Source organism: Leopardus geoffroyi, chromosome B3 (genome assembly GCF_018350155.1).
Source record: "Leopardus geoffroyi isolate Oge1 chromosome B3, O.geoffroyi_Oge1_pat1.0, whole genome shotgun sequence".
In the NCBI taxonomy this organism is placed as follows: Eukaryota; Metazoa; Chordata; class Mammalia; order Carnivora; family Felidae; genus Leopardus; species Leopardus geoffroyi.
Window position 1 is genome coordinate 102,965,641 of NC_059337.1, and position 15,441 is coordinate 102,981,081.

Here is a 15,441-nt window from a genome sequence, read left to right on the forward strand (position 1 = left end):
GTCGGTTAAGCGTCGGACTTCGGCTCAGGTCATAATCTCACGGTCCGTGAGTTCGAGCCCCGCGTCGGGCTCTGTGCTGACAGCTCAGGGCCTGGAGCCTGTTTCAGATTCTGTGTCTCTCTCTCTCTCTGCCCCTCCCCTGTTCATGCTCTATCTCTCTCTGTCTCAAAAATAAATAAACGTTAAAAAAATTTTTTTAAAACAGGATGTCTAATTAAATTTGAATTTCAGAAGTTAGAGTGGCAATCTGCTTCAGGAGAGCTGTCTCTATGAGGCAGGATGACTGTGAGGGGTGGTGTAGGGTATGTGGAGAATAGGAACCAGCTTGAGGAAGGAGCTCCCACTACCCAGGGATGCAGAGCGAGCCACTGTATGTGGGAAGACAGCAGCACAGCCAGGGCAGGGCAACTGAGCAGAAACCAAGGGAAGATGCTGGTCTTGGCCGTACAGAATGTTTGAGAAGCCCTAGGGGACCCCATTGTGAGGTGTATTTCTAAGTGCTGAAGAAGTTTGAGACAGAGGAAGGAAGTGGAAATAGTGTCATCTCCTTGTCCCCATACCTTCTTTCCAGTCACTCTCCCTTCTAGGTCAGAAGCATCTGTATTTGTATTATCTAATGTTGAATTTACATTCACACAACTGTGGCTTTCGGAAACTGTCATTTTTTTAAAAAAAAATTTTAATTCTCAGTACTAATTCATGCCTCAATAAGATTGTAAGTGAGCAACAAAACCAAAGGAACCATGACGCTTTGGGGGTTTTGTTTTCTTTTATAGCAAACCCTTTCCCTGGGCAAAAACCAAGTGACAAAATAAATTCTTTTAATACTATTTACCGATCAGCTTGCATAAATCATTACCAACTTTAGGAAATGGGGCAGGAAGCTTTTGTAAAAAGCTTTGGTAGTGAAAGGAAAACAAAAATTATGTCATGAGAGTTTGCATTTTTCTGTGGAAATAAGATACCATGTATGACACAGTATTAAACATTTTTTGTTTGTTTGTTTGTTTCTAGCAGCTCTGAGAGCCCAAAGACTCATTTATTTACTCACTTAACATTTATTGTGTGCTGGGATTCTTGGGTGGTTCAGTCAGTTAAGTGTCCGGCTCTAGATTTTGGCTCGGGTCATGATCTCATGCTTCATGGGATCAAGCCCTGGGTAGGGCTCTACACTGAGAGCGTGGAGCGTGCTTGGGATTCTCTCTCTCTCTGACCCTCTTCCACTCACGCTCTCTCTGTCTCTCTCTCAAAATAAATATTAAAAAATTGTGTCCCTTTCCTTTTTTTTTCATTTTTAAAGTTTATTTATTTTGAGAGAGAGAGAGGGAGAGGGGGAGAGAGAGAGAGAGAGAGAGAGAGAGAGAGAACAAGCAGGGGAGGGCCGGGGGGTGGGGAGAGAGAATCCCAAGAAGACTCTGCACTGACAGCATGGAGCACGATGTGGGGTTTGAACTCATGAACCGTGAGATCATGACCTGAGCTGAAACCAAGAGTCGGACGTTTAACTGACTAAGACACCTAGGCGCCCCTATTGTGTGCCTTTTCTATACCAGGCCCTGTGCTGGTGGTGATATAAATGTGAATTAGACATGTTCCCAGAGTGCTAGTAGTGGGGGTGGGAGGGGGCATCTATGTCAAAAATAAATAACAGCAACAAAAAGAAATAATTCTAAAAAATACTTAGACAAATGAACAGAAGAAAACATTTATTGTCAAGGACTATATGAATGAAATGCTCTATATTGAGGATCAAATTTGAGGGTAGGCATATGAGGTAGGCATTATTATCTTCATTTGGTAGATGAGAAAACTGAGCTCAGGGAAGTTGAAAGATTTACCCGAGTTAGTAAGTAGAGGAACTGGGATTCAAACCGGTGACCACTGGCAGGTGAGGAAAGGTTTCAGTGAGTTGGTGACCTTGAAGAGCAAGTAGATTATTTCCCTGTAGGAAAGACGGAGGGTATGGGGTAAGGATGGGGCCGTCTTAGAAAGGGAGAAGATTGGGCAAGGGGGTGGGAGAGGGGAAGCGGAGAGTCATTCTGAGGGACGCTGGCTGGGCATCTGGGGTGAGGAGTGGGAGAGAAGGCTGTCGAAGGAGGCAGGGCCAGGATATGGGAGCCTTGAAAGTCTTATCGAGGAATGGCGGGTGTGCAGATTTGCATTTCAGAAAAATCACTCCGGCAGCAGTGTAGATTACAGAAAGGGAGGCAGGAAACGATTTGTCTCCCTAGCTCAGGAGAGCAGGAAAGTAATGCCACTCCTGAGAATATAGCCTAGAGAGCTTCTCAAACATCTGTTCAAAGACAGCCGTGCTGCACTGTTTGCAGCAGCAAAATTCCTAAACGGCCTTCAACAGAGAATAAATAAATAAATTGTGGTGTAGTCACAGAATGTATACCATATGCTAGTTAAAGTGAATGAATTAGGGCAACATGTGTCAACAGGAAGGAAAAATAAAATCTAGTGAAATAAGCGAGCTGCAGAGAGAATATATAGCATGAGGTCATTTTAGTAAATGTTAAAATCCTACAGAGCAAAGCTCTAAATTGTTTATCAGTTCATAAACATCTAGAGAAAGCATAAAGTATACATGACTATAGCAAATTCATGACATGTGCTAGTGAAGGAGGGTCTTGGGCATGGGGGCAGGCTAATGAAGGTGGGCTTAGGTATCTGTATTTATAACTACATTTATATCTATATCTGTAGCTGTGTATCTTCATTTCTCTAAATAAAAGGGCAAATATGACAATGTTGAGATTTGGATAAAATTAGTAGTCAGAACACAGTTGCTTATTCTCTGTACTCAGACAGATAACATTAAAAAAATTTAAACTTGGGGGTGCCTGGGTGGCTCAGTCGGTTAAGCATCAGACTCTTGGTTTCAGCTCAGGTCATGACCTCACAGTTCCTGAGTTTGAGCCCCAAGTCAGGCTCTGCACTGGCAATGCGAAGCCTGCTTGGGATTCTCTCTCTCCCTCTCTCTCTGCTATTTCCCTGCTCGCTCGCTCTCTCTCTCTCTCAAAATAAATAAACTTGAAAAAAAATGTAAGCTTGGATCCAAAAGTATACACTTTGTCCAATAAAAAGAAAGAAAAAGAGAAAGCAGAAAGGTAGCCCCAAGATAGGGAGCTGGAAGACCACTGCTGTGTACAGGCAAGAGGTGATAGGACACAAAGTGACACAGTGGCAAGGGGAATGGAGAGGCCATGAGATGTAGGTGATTGTTGGTTGTGGCAAGTGGGAGACAGAGTAGAGTCCAAGTGACTCCTAGCATCTGGCTTGCATTACTGAGCAGGTGGTGGGGCCAATTGCCAAGAAAGGGAATACAGAAGAAGCAACAGGTTTGGTTGGGGTGTGGTGTGTAGAGATCTGTTTCAGGCAAGTTCAATCAGAGCCTCTTTTTCCAGGAAGAAACATCCAGTATGCCATTTGATATTCAGGTCAGGGGTTCAAGGTCTGGGATAGAAACATAACATGAGAATAAATATGAGAATATGAGTCTTACCATAGGAATAAATTATAGATGTATAATATGGATAACACTGAAAATAAATTTTCAATGAATATGAGCTCAGATATGAGAAGAATGATGTGAAAGTCAAATACAAATACTGACTTTTACTCATAGTATTTCAAACTTTTAAAAGAAAATAGTAGCCTGTCTTTGACAAAGTACTTATCTAAGATCTGGAATATGTGCTGTCTTAAACCCTCATCACCATGATGAGGAACTTAATAACGATCCTTGGAAAGTGTATGATCTCTCTGCTGAGTGGTTTGAAACCAGCAAAAAGGCATTGCTAAATTACCAATGGGAAACTGACTCGATATTGGTAACTCAGCTAATGCTCAGAATCGCCTGGGAAACCTGCAAAAGCAATGCAGGTTCCAGAACAATTAACTAGAACTCTGGGGCTGGGGCGTGAGAATCATAATTTCAAAAAGCTCTACAGGTCAGGCTGGTCATCATCCAGGCTCAGAAGACACAGTATCATCTCCTGGACAGCTGTCATCTGATGTAATGGAGACTATCTACCTTCATTTGACTATTAATCCTTCATTGTGACCTTGCCTCTTTATGTATCAGTTGCCTCATTCCTATAAGGAGGTGAAGATAATATCTACTCTTAGGGTGGTTGTAAGGACTAAATGAATTAATTTATGCCAAGTATTTACAATAGTGTCTGGCATAATGGTGTAAACATGTAATCATGTAATAAAAGATAGTTATTGTAATTATTATTCTCACTAACATATGTGACCAGGATACTGGGACACCATTTCCTCTACTATTCTTGCTAACTAACTACTCTTGGAATTCTTTAAAGAGAATGCAATTCTACACTTGAGTCCTTTGTACTGAGATCTTCACTTCCCCTATCTTCCAAGCCTCCTGAAGTAGTTGCCTTGTCTCTTTTATTTCTCTGGCACAGGATATTTATCCTGAAGCTACTGGAAACATGAGTGCATATTTTATGCATGAACTAGTCAATGAGAGTTTTGGCATTCCATAGAAGATTGATTTGTGTTCAAATGGCTCTTATTATTATCCAGGTCCCTCAGCAGACCCTGATGATATTTGGAGTTTCTGGCAGTTTCAGAGGAAGTCTTTCCCAGGTTAAGAAACTTACTTTAAAGCAAATTTATTTGTTAGACTTCACATCCATGCATGCCCTGAAGACCTAATTATATGGACTTCCTGAGGTAGATGTATCATATCACACCCACTTTTTCAAAGGAAACACTCCTGACTTATTTTAGTCACTACAGATTCTTAATGCAAACGGGTTCATAAAGATGAAAAAAACCCCACATGTGTATTATAGACATACTCTTTATCAATCATCTTGCTAATCATCTCATACTAACCATGCACCTTGGGTATATTTTGTGAATATTGTATTGACTCAGTTAAAAAAAACTATGTAAGTTTCAGGCATACAACATTATACTCAGTATTTGTATGTACTACAAAACGGTCACCCCAAAAGTCTAGCTATCATCCATCACCCTACAATTGATTCCCTTTATCCCTTTTGTCCAACCAGCAATCTGTTCTCTACATCTGAGTTTGTTTTGCTTTGTTTGTTCATTTTTGTTGTTTTTAAGATTCCACATGTGAATGAAATCATACAATATTTGTGTTTCTCCTTCTTTTTTTCACTTAGCCTAATACCCTCAAGCTCCATCCATGTTGTTGCAAAAGGCAAGATCTCATTCTTTTTTATGCCTGAGTAGTATTCCATTGTGTGTGTGTGTGTGTGTGTGTGTGTGTGTGCACGCGCACGTGTGCGTGTGTTGTAAATGATGTTGCAATGAACATAGGGGCGTATGTGTCTTTTTGAATTAGTGTTTTCTTATTCTTTGGATACTCAGTAGTGGAATTGCTGGATCATACAGTAGTTCTAATCTTAAATTTTTGGAGAATCTCCATACCATTTTCCATGGTGACTGTACCAATTTACAATTCCACATACAATCTGCAAGGGTTTCTTTTTCTCTACATCTTCTCCAACACTAGTTATTTCTTGTCTTTTTGATAACAGCCATTCTAATAGGTGCAAGATGATATTTCATTGTGGTTTTGATTTGCATTTCCCTAATAATTAGTGATATTGAACATATCTTCATGTTGTTGTTGGACATCTCTATGTCTTATTTTTTTCTTTTCTTTTTTGTTTTGTCCCCTGTCCCCCCACCCGGCCCACCTACAGCACACTTACCTCTCTTGTATGTCTTCTTTGGAAAAATATCTATTTCAGACTTCTGCCCATTTTGTGGTCAGTTGCTTGCTTTTGGTTGCTGTATTGATTCACTTTAATGGTTACTATTCCTCTACACTGAAAATTACTAGTTTTAATTTCATGAAGCGTTAATAATTCTAAGATTTTTGCCTATTAAGTGGTTAATTATTTCTACATCATTACTAAAGTACACTTAGAGAGCTAAGTAAAAATGCAGCTAACAGAGAGAGGGCATGAAATGATGTAACGTTAACATTTCAACACATGAAAAAATGCTCACCATCACTGTCATTAGGGAAGCACAAATTAAAACCACAAGGAAATACAACTAAACACCTACTAGAATGACTAAAATCAGGAAAACTGACAATACCAAGTGCTGATAAGAAGTGGAGGAATTGGAACTCTCACATACTGCTGGTGGGAATGTGAAATGGTACAACCGCCTTGGAAGTGATTTGACCGTTTCTTATAAACTTGAACATCTATTAAGATTTGACTCAGCAATCCCACTTTTAGGTATTTACCCAAGAAAAATAAAAACCTATGTTCCCACAAAACTCTTCATGCAAATATTTATAGCAGCTTTAGTTTTAATTGTCCCAAACTGGAAATGACCTAAATGTCCTCGAATGGGCAACTGAATAGATAATTTGTGGCATAACCATATGTCAAAGGTTGAATAATGGCACCCCTCAGGATATCCATGTCCTAAAATGTGGACCCTCTGAATGTTACCTTATATAGCAAAAAGAGAACTGCAGATGTGATTAAGTGTCTTGAGATGAGGGGATTCAGTGTATTCTCGTAAGAGAGAGGCGAAAGGAGATTTGACTCCAGATAGACCTAAGAAAAGGTACTGCAACCACAAAACCAGAGACTGGAGTGATGTGGCCATAAACCTCGGATTGCTAGAAGCCACCTGGGGCTGGAAGAGGCCAGGCAAGTCTTCCCTGAAGCCTCCAAAGGTCCTGCCTCCCCCTTGACTTAGGCCCAGGGATACTGATTTCAGACTTGTGGACTCCAGAGATATGGGAGAGTACATTTGTTTGCTTTAAGCCACCAAGTCCATGGTAATTTGTTACAGCAGCCACAGGAAAAGAATACCCACACAATGGAATACCACACAAAGGAGTGAACTATTGATATACAAAACATGAATAACTTTCAAATGCATTGTGCTTAGTGAAAGAAACCACTCAACAGGCTATAAGATGTCATTTATACAATGATCTTGAAAAGGCAAAACTATAAGGAATGAGAACAGATCAGTAGTTGTTAGGGGTTGGGAGGAGTTGATCGCAAAGACGCAGCATGAAGGAGTTTTTTGGCATTATGGAACCACTCTGAATGTTAACTGTGGTGGTTATGCACTCTATTTGTCAAAATTCATAGACCTGTACAACAAAGAGAATAAATATTACTGTGTGTAAATTTTAAAATAAAATTTAAAAAAGAACCAAGATTTAGCAGCTAGGAAAAATGTCAAAGCATTGATTTTAAAGATCACATAACACAAGTTCCTGCCCTAAGAGGCATTGGTTTTCAGCTCAGACCTCAATCAGAAAGTTTCTCTTTTCACTAAAGGAAAGTTAGCCCTTTGATGGCTGGTAATATGAGAGCATATTCTTCAGGTGACTGAAGAGAGAAGGCAGAGAAGTCATTCTAGAGGGAAGAGAAATCTCCCTGGCCAGGAGAACGGAGAGAAGCATCATTCCTAGGGCATTTGGTAACAGAGGTCTGCATTTGTACAGAGTATTGGAGGAAACAAACTTCTTCAAGAACTGTCCTTAAGGTGAATTTTAAATAACCACATAAAAGAAAGACTGAGTCTTCATGCAAAAGACCAAAAATAGGAGAAAGTGACCCCGTACTATTGACCTGAGTAGGACAAGACAGATAAGGCACGGTAGAGTTGGGGCAGCACAAATGAAAGTTGGACCAGAGCAGATTCTCTTCAGTGGTGTGACCCTTGAGAAGGGTTTCCACTCAGAGGGGAACTGGGTGTTTGTGGTCAAGCTCCTCCTCACAACACTGGTAAGGTGTGTGAAGATAGTGTTCTCATTCCTGAGCTGGTCCTATCTCTGGCAACAGTTTTTCCCTTGCTTTCACAAAGTTTAAAGTTGATGTTCCCAGGGCACCTGGGTGGCTCAGTCGGTTGAGTGTCTGACTTCAGCTCAGGTCATGATCTCATGGTTCATGGGTTCGAGCCCAACGTCAGGCTCTGTGCTGACAGCTCAGAGCCTGGAGCCTGCTTTGGATTCCGAGTCTCCCTCTGTCTTTGTTCCTCCCCTGCTCATGCTCCGACTCTCTCTGTCTCTCAAAAATAAATAAACATTAAAAAATTAAAAAAAGAGAGTTGCTGTTCCCTTTGAGGTATTGTTGCCATACAGAGTTACTAATGAGAAGCAAGAAAATGTGGGAGGATGTTTACTAAAAATAATAGTGTAACACTGTAAATAATCCCTCTCTGGCTTGTGGAGTGCAGAAACTTAAGCTGTATAAAATGCAGAATCTTGTTATTCAGTCAATGAAATGACTGTAGGGTGGTGGACAGGTTTAGGAGCATAACTGTGCTAGCCTGGTCCCTGCTGGAGTTTGATATTAACTGGTGGCAGTTTATTGACATTGCTGGAGACAGTTCTGTGGTTGGCTGAGTCTTCTGGGACAGCAGCAAAGGTTCCAGGAATCTCTGTTAGTTGGCACTTATCTTGATGGTCTGCTCTAGAGAGATTGAGCCAAGAATATACTGTACACCCAGGGACTTGCTTTCAACCTCTGCGCTTAAGGCTGGAATTGTCTGCCATTTCCCTGCCTGACCTATCCCTCATTTCCATATTTCTCTGCAGAAGATAAGAATTTTAACTGACCTCCATTTCAGAAACAGAGTTGGAAGGATTATGGAAGCCAATTGACAATTGCATCGTTTGAATTAATCTCATTGCAGGATGTGTTATCACTGTTTTGTTTTGTCTTGTTTTATAGTAAATGGGATTAATTCGTTGTTTTGGACAGCAACTAGAAAGCTGGCCAATTATCTACTAAGCCAGCCCTAGTTGGTGAAGAAAAAAATGTACTATCTTGAAATATGGTGAACCTAAGCCTGTTTACTTTCAAATCTATTACTTACTCTTCTGCTCTGCAGGCCTACTTCCTAGGCCTTTATATCAACTTAGCTGAGTTTTAGCTGAGTTTGGCCAATGGGAGGAAAAATAATGATGCTCCAAAGATGTCCATTTCCTAATCCCCAGAACCTGTGAAAATGTTAAATGAGACATGGCAAAAGGGACTCTGCAGATAGGATTAAGGTTATGGACCTGAGATGGGGAGATTGTCCTGATTACCCAAAGGGATTCGCTCTAATCACAGAAGCCCTTAAAAAGAGAACATTTCCAGGTATGTCTTGGTGGCTCAGTTGGTTAAGCATCTGACTCTTGATCTCAGAGTCATGAGATTAAGTTCCAAGATGGGCTCCATGTTGGGCTCTGTGTTGAGCTCTGCGTTGGGCTCAAAGCACTACTTAAAATAAAGAGAACGTTTTCTCACTGGGAACAGGAGAAATGAGTCAGAAGGGGAAGTCTGAGAGGTTGAAACATGAGAAAGACTTGATCCGCCATTGCTGGCTTCGAAGAGAGAGGCAGGGGGCCATGAGACATGGAGGCGGCCATGTTGAGAATCATCCCTGTTTGACACTCAGCAAGGACACAAGGACATCAATCCTACATCCACATGGAATTGAATTCTTCCAACAATCTCAGTGAGCTTGGAAGCAGATTCGTCTTCAGAACTCCTGCAATCAACTTCAGTCCTGCTGACCCCACGATTTTGGCCTGGTGAGATTCTAAACACAAGACTCTTACTTGAACTTCTGACCTACAGAACTGGAGCCCCTAGTTTCTATAATATCAGTTCTTCCTATTGTACCTCCAGCCTGAGAATCCTCAGACCTTCCTACTGTTGCAAATACCTGGGGTAACTTATGTTTCCTGGTGGTCTTCTTGACCTCTTCTATCTCCTATGTTTCCATTCACCGTAGTAAGTTCCATCTGCTTTAAATACTTAACTGGTTTCAGTTTCCTAGTTCGAGTCTGTATGATAAATAAAGAATAATTCAGCTTTTTCGTAGTGATTGGAAGGGAGGATACAATCATCTATTCATTCTTCAACAAACATGCAATGAGGGTCTATACTATGTATCAGTGATGAACAGGGAAGACAAAGTCCTTGATTTCCAAGAACTTTACACTGCAGATAGGCAGAAAGACTTTTAATTAGTAATGAAAGTAAAGCATTAGTATTATGATAAAAACAAGTATCTATAAGAACATAAAATGAGGGTTCTTAAACTGCTCTAGGAACTAGGGAAGAATTCTGTAAAGAAGAAATATTTAATGAGAAGGTTGCATACGGTTATCCAGATAGTGTAGTCAATAAAGTTGGCAGGGATATTTGCTGCAGAATAGGAGTAAAATAGCCTCATTTTATTCTGCTGGAAATTTAATCAACAAAAAAACCATACTGGAACTAATAAGTAATTACAGCAAAGTGGCAGGGTACAAAGTTAATATATAAAAGTCAGTTACTTTCTTATATATGAGCAATGAACAATATAATTTGGAAAATAAGATATGTTATCTCTTACATGAGCACCCCCAAAAATGAAATACTCAGGGCTAACTGTAACAAACTATGTATAAGGTATTTATGAGGAAAACTATAAAACTGATGAAAAATATCAAATAAGAGCTAAAGAAGATATTTAATGTACATAGATAGGAAAAGTTGATATTGTCGAGAGGTCAGTTCTTCCCAACTTGATCTACAGATTCACTGCAACTCCAATAAAAATCCCAGCAAATTATTCGTGGATACAAACAAGCTAATTGTAAAGTTTATATGCAGAGACAAAAGACCTGGAACAGCCAACACCATGTTGAAAGAGAACAAAATTGGAGGATTGACACTATCCAACTTCAAGACTTATGATAAAGCTATAGTAATATGACAGTGTGTGTTCGTAAAAGAATAGACAAATAGATGAGTGGAACAGAATAGGGAGCCCAATAATAGGCCCACATAAATATCATCAACTGATATTTGCCAAAGGAGCAGGGGCAATACAATGGAGCAAAGATAGTCTTTTCAACAAATGGTGCTAGAACAACTAGACATCTACATGCAAAAGAAATTAATCTAGACACAGACCTTATATCCTTTACGAAAATTAACACAAAATGGATCCAGACCTAAATGTAAACTGCAGAGCTCTGAAACTCCTGCAAAATAATATAGGAAGAAGCCTAAATGATTTTAGGTGATAATATTTTTTAGATACAACACCAAAGGGGTGATCCATGAAGGAAATAACTGATAAGCTGGACTTCATTAAAATTAAAAACTTCTGCTCAGTGTAAGACTCCGGCAAGAGAATAAGAAAACAAGCTGTAAACTAGGAGAAAATATTTCAAAAGATACATCAACAAAGGACTGTTATTCAAACTATACAAAGAGCTGTTAAAACTCAACAAGAAAACAAGCAACCCAATTTAAAAATGGGCAACAGATCTTAACAGACACCTCACCAAAGAAGATGTACAGATGATAACAGCATATGAAAAGATGTTCAACATTGTACATCATTACAGAATTACAAATTGAAACAAGATAGGAATACATACCTATCAGAATGGCCCAAATCCAAAACACTGACCACACTAACTGGTGGTGTGGAGCAATGAGAACTCTCATTTATTGGTGGTAGGAATGCAAAATAATACAGACCCTCTGGGAGACAGGTTGGCAGTTTCTTACAAAACTGAACATTCTCTTATGATCTAACAATCACATGCCTTGGTATTCACCCAACTTAATTGAAAACTTATGTCTAGACAAAAACCTGCACATGGGTGTTTATAGAAGCTTTATTCATAATTGCCCAAACTTGGAAGCAACCAACACAGATAAACTGTACATACAGACAATGGGATATTATTCAGTGCTGAAAAGAAATGAACTATCAAGCCATGAAGAGTCATGGAGGAGAATTAAATACGTGTTACTGAGTGAAAGAAGCCACTCTGAAAAGGCTACACATTGTGTGATTCCAACTATATGACATTCTGGAAAAGACAAAACTATGGAGACAATAAAATGATTAATGGTCTCCCGGGGTTAGCGGGGAGGGAAGAATAAATAGGTCAAACACAGAGGATTTTCAGGGCAGTGAAACTATTCTGTATATCACAATGGTAGATACATTTGTCAAAACCCATAAAATGCACAACACCAAGACTGAATATAATGTAGACTAATGTAAACTATAAACTTTGATTGATAATGACGTGTCAATGTAGGTTCATCAACTGTAAAAAATGTACCACTGTGGTAAGGGTTGTTAGAGTAGGGGAGTTTGTGCATGTGGGGGAGGCAGGGGGTAAATGAGAATTCTCTGTATTTTTGCTCAATTTGGTGTGAACCTAAATAAAACTGCTCTAAAATTTTCAGTTTATTAATTTAAAAGATCCTATATACTATTTTAGGGGCACCTGGGTGACTTAGTTGGTTGAGCATCTGACTCTTGATTTCAGCTCAGGTCGTGATCCCAGGGTTGTGGGATCGAGCCCCATATCGGGCTGCTTACTGTGTGTGGAGGCTGCTTAAGATCTTCTCTCTCTCTCTTTCTCTCTCTCTCCCTCCTTCTCCCCCTTTCCCCACTTGTCTTCTCTGTCTCAAATAAAGTAAAAAAAAAAAAAAAAATCCTATATGCTGTTTTAGTGAAGAGCCAGAATGAGTGCCATCTTTAACAATTAGCTTTCTTGGCCAGTCTACCTAGCTCTCAGAGAAATTCTTTCTGGAACCACACTGGTGTTTGACCTTGTTTGACTTGGTACCAGATCAGATGTTTTAAGTGGCATTTTTTCATACATTCTGGAGAAATGCATAGAATGAAAAATGCTTTTTTTTTTTTGCGCTAAATCAAATAAATAATGTACCCAAAAGGTACCCTTACCAATTTAACACAAAAATGTTAATCCAATGACTCAACTTCTTGAATTTATTGTGAGAAAATAATCATATAAAGAAGTTCAACACTGCATTGCTTGGAATAATAAAAATAAGATACAATTTAAATGTTTACCAGTAGGGAATCAGTTATATAAAACAAAGTGTATATATATATTTAATAATGAAAAACATTGATGCACATCTATATTTATTAACAAGAAAAGATGCCCACAGCATTTATTGCAAGAAAATAGCAGGTTATAAAACCATACTCATATCTGCGTGTATTCACATGCCAGTGGTAGGTTTGGAGTGAATGCCAGTTACCAATTTATTGCTTTTCAACCTCAAATTCAAACTTTATTCCCCATTCTGCAAAAATGGAGATGGGTCCTTATATATTTTCCCTTTGCCAGTTGACACATGTTAAATTTGACCAGTACAGGGAGCTTTCATAGTAGACACAAGATATTTTCCCTCCTTGTTCCAGAAACTTTCCCCAACAGACCTACACTACTCTTCCAGTGGTTTTGCAACAGAATGGTGCTGGTAAGACACCTCCCATTAGCAGTTCTTCCTAGCACCCTAGGGAGCGGATTTTGAGCAAGTTTGGACCACACAGTAGCACAGTGAATTCCCTGCCAACCCATGGCCACACCCTCTCTGACAGATCTTCTCAGCTCTTGGTGGGGAGGGTCCTTGGGCCTTCTTAGACCTAGGGGTTGTGGCTGCCCCTCATATCTGTACCGCTTATATTCTTTACAGCTCTTTTCATTTCTTACCAGATGACTCCTTGTTACTCCAGTCTTCTGCCATAGTTAATAATTCTTTATATTAAACTTTCCCTGCTCGAAACAAAACAAAACAAAAACAAAAAACAAATCCTAGATAAGATTACCTATAACCCTATTCTCCCTCTGATAACTACCATTTACATATTGATGTATACACTCTAAACCTCTTTTCTTCTATGAATGTGTGTGCATGTATTGTATATGCATATATAGAAGAACACATACCTGTGTCCATATATAATTTTTAAAACAAAAGGTAAAGCACATTGTATGGGTTATTTTGTGAGCTCTGGATCAATATTTACAATGGTTCCATAGCACTTCATTTGGTATACATACCTTAAATTGTTTAACTTTCCCCTAGTCTTCTGGGACATTTAGGCTCCTTTCAATCTTACGTTATTGTGAACAGTGCTGCAATGAATATCTTTATGCCAGATTATCTCATTTATTCCACTAGATCCACTTTCTACTCTTCCCCATCTGCTCTCCTTTAGGGAGAACATTCACTGGTTCCTTTGCCCTCTGGCTTCCAGTCGGGTTCAGCCAACACAGAGTTCTTTCAAGAGACTGGAGAAAAGGCCAAGAGTGAGATCAGGTTATTAGTCCCTGGCTCCTTCCTTGTGAGGTCTCCTAGAGCTGGCTGTGCTCCTCAGCTGAAGGAGACATTCTCAAGGTGGCCAATTCTCTCTTCCCAGTTCTCAGAACCAGTCCTTCCCTTGTCCTTTTCCTCTGGGCCTAGGGACAGTGACAGTTCTGCCCCTCCACAAGCCCTGGGTACCTGCACCATCCCCTGTGCTTTTCCTACAGCTCCTCCATTTCTTTGTAAATCAATCCCACTTAAATTATCCTAGTTTGAGTGTGCCAGTTGTTCTCTTACACAACCTTTAAACCTATATCTTTTTGTATGTCTTTAATTATATTCTTCAAGTAAATTCCTACATGGAGAATTTGCTGGGACATTGCATATACCTGTTTTTGTTGCGTGTGTGTGTCTGCAAAAACTTTATTGTTTCCATTTGGTCCACAGCTTGGGAGAGAGCTCCAGGGTGGTTAAAAAGCTGCCTAGTGGCTGCAGGGAGAGGCTCTGGCACAAGCCCTGGCACCTGGGGGATGCCTGAGGGGCTTCTCAAAGGCCGCTGGTCTTCAGAGGCTCCTAGTTATGCTTGAAGGTGAACCTTTGGAAGAGATTTTCATCCAGCCCAGCCTAGAGGCAGTCAGCCTGCAGAGGTGAATCAGGTGGTCCCCATCTTCTTGATGTGCTTCACCTCCTCATCTAGGAAGTGGTTTTTCAGGAAGTCACAAAGATGGAGGTCTGCGTGGGCAGAATCCAAGATATGCAGATCCAAAAGGGCCTAGTTTAGGTTCTTCTCCAGAACCAGGGCAGGTTCCATGCCATCCAGGGTTTTACCCTACTCATCTTGGGACAGTTTCTGTACCTTCTGGAAGAGAGGACATGGTTGCCGTGCTGGTTTGGCATCTTCGAGAGAAGTTCAGTGCCCTCAACCCTTCTCAGCCAATCCGAGGACAAAGGGGCCCACGCCCTCCAGAGCCACATCACGGTGCTCAAAAAAGAAGCCCAGAGAGAGGTAGGTGTAGGAGGTATTCAGATGCATGTTGACCAGGCGGCTGACAGTGGCCTCCACCTGGATGGAATAATTCTGATGAATCTGGGAGTTCATGGTTGATCTGTAATAAAGAGCTAAGCTCAAAATAGGACGTTGGCTGGTTCTGGAGGTAGAGGGTGGCTAAGAAGATGGCTCTGATAAGGTTCTGACTGGAAAAAAAGGTTGGTTGGTGGTCGGGGGCTGGTAGAAGAGGCATCCCTGGGTTTGTTCCGTCCAAACACCGTTGAAGCAAGAGACAGATCAGCAGGACCACTGGGCATACTGCCT

At 40.4% G+C, this 15,441-nt stretch overlaps 1 pseudogene; it reads right to left on the minus strand.

The window, feature by feature from the left end:
• Nucleotides 1–14,702: 14,702 nt before the first annotated feature.
• On the minus strand, nt 14,703–15,228 carry LOC123583883 (annotated as a pseudogene).
• Between the last annotated feature and the right edge of the window lie 213 nt (nt 15,229–15,441).